Consider the following 2,560-nt stretch of genomic DNA (forward strand, 5'->3'; position numbering starts at 1 on the left):
TTTATGTCCTTCATTTCTACCTTCAGGTCATAGCTCCTCCTCAGAGTGATGAATGCTCTCCAGATGTGGCAGAGACAACACTTAGACAAGGACGGATCACAGGCACTTTGGAGAAAAGTGTTGTGTGAGAAAAAGGATGATCAACTGCCAACACAAAAAACTAACAGCATATTTGTACAACATGATTGGCCGACTGGATTCATGGAATAACACTAAAATCTTCAACTTCTCTTTAACTATGTAACATAACTTGCACCATAAACTAAACGTCAGTGTTTAAATGAACATCAACTCACCATTATCGCTCTAATGAAGCAGCACGACTTCACGGTAATCCTTATAGGGGGGGGTCTGCTCGCTGTTTGGCACCATAATTGACTGAGTCTGGTTTTAAGCTCCCGTTTACAGAGAAAGCTAAACTTCAAGAAAGCAGTCCGAAGTCGAGTCTGTGTCCAAATGAACATGTGCATTAAAGCCTGGATTCACCGTTTGGTTGCAGCTAAAAGTTAGATGAGATCTCAGTGTCCTTATTAAGAAAGACGGTCTATATGTACAAGAATTGGACTTGTTTAAATCTCTTTCCATCTCATTTTTGGGGTTATGTTTAGTGGTAAAATACTACATTGGGTGGGCATGGACACGATATCTGTGCCTGTATGTACAATCTAATACAACAACCCTGCAGACTAATACAACCATTTGATGCAGAGAGATCACACAGGTGTGTGATCATCGTTGTAAGGTGTAGCTTCTGTTGTATGCAGTCTAATGTTACCTCAACCTTCAGAAATCTAAACTTTATTAACAAACTTAGATCATTTAATATAATTTATTCATGCCAGACTGAATAATTCATCTCAGGTAGCTGCATTTCCAGTTTTATTCTAATGGTTATGACTGAGGAGCTGAATTAATGAACACCCTCCTTTAAAATAAATAATCACTGAACACGAGGACACAAGAATGTAGTTCCCTACAGTTTTTATTATAAGTAACTTATTTTACAACTTTTGACTGTAGAAAGAAAAACCATGGAAAGGTTTTATGTACAATGATTTTGAACTACTTTTAAACAAGTATAGGAATTAATAATGATAGAAAATATCTATGACTGTTCTAATAACACAAGACCAATAAAATATCAGTCACAGCCTCAGCTTCAAATAATGCTAAATGAAGTACATTTTATTTTTGTCCTTTTTAGTACATAACAATCATTTTAGAAACATAAGACTTCTCAAGCAAAGATCTACCCAGAACAAACATATTTACAAACAGAAGTTGGGAGGTTGAAATGTACAAAACACTTAGTGCGATCTGGTAGGGAAATTGAAAGACCAGTTATATATATAAAAAAAAAACAAAAAACAAAAACAGTTTTCCTTGTAAGTCAAATGTGAACTGAAGTGGACTCTGACAGAACACAAGCTGAGTCTATAGCAGATAACAGGATCAAACAATGAACGACAGTCTATGACACAACTAGGGGCAGTGTTAGGCCACCACTAACGTTGTAGCTAGGAGTGGTGGCCCGCTCATATCTGGTCACTCTGGAAATGGTTACTTTATTCTACAACTATCAATCAACTTTATTCTGAAATGTCCTGAGAGCGTGAAGGAGAGGATTACCTCCGTGCTCCACACTCAGGACATGCGAAGACAAAGAGCTGGTCAGATATTACATGAGGTGTTAGCTGGATGACTGGGAGTGTCGACCCAGAATAGTGTAAAAAGTTAAAGGCTGCAGCACTACATAGTAGTGTTCTTTCCTTTAGTCTCTTCTAAGAATCATCTTAAGATGCATCTCCACAGCCCCTGGACTGGAAGCTACTGTAGATGCAGGGGGAACTGTCCCACTGCATGCCATAAAACACCTCCCTGAGGAGTGACAGGGCATAAGCAGTCACAGCACAGCAGCCGCACGCTCATACTGACCACTACTCCACCACAGACACTACCAGAGACGAGGTCAATGACATCTGAACTGCCACAGATAGTCCAAGAATTTTTCCCATTTAGTCCAGTGAAGGACACGATGCGGACTCAACTGATCAAACGTGTACCCGTCTGTCTTCTCTCCAGACTCAACACGACAGGCAAAATGGAGGAATGTTTGCAGGGAAGAGTGATATAAAATAGCAGCTGATAAGCATAGCTTAGTACATCCGAAGTAATGATGAAAGAAAAAAAAAAGGTATCCATGGTTTTCACAAATATACAGAGTATAAAACAAATGGAACAAACAAAAAAATTTAAACATTTACTAAAAAGGGCAGTGAGAGGCTGATTTTATAGGCAAAACAGTTTCTTAAAGTGAATGAAAACAAGCTTCAATCAGGGCTGACAGTATAACTAGTAAGAGTCCTGCAGAGTCAGTGAGAAACCACAGTTGAAATGGAAGCACAACACCTAATACTTAACTCTGCTGATTTATTTTGAAAGGTCATAAAAAAAAAAAAAAATGCTTCCAATATACATCATAAATAACCATTGTAGTTAAATGTTGTATTTGTCACTTGAAGTGCTTCAGACACACTCATCTACATTCTTAATCAAAGTT

This window comes from Pempheris klunzingeri, chromosome 17 (genome assembly GCF_042242105.1).
Source record: "Pempheris klunzingeri isolate RE-2024b chromosome 17, fPemKlu1.hap1, whole genome shotgun sequence".
NCBI classification, from domain to species: domain Eukaryota; kingdom Metazoa; phylum Chordata; class Actinopteri; order Acropomatiformes; family Pempheridae; genus Pempheris; species Pempheris klunzingeri.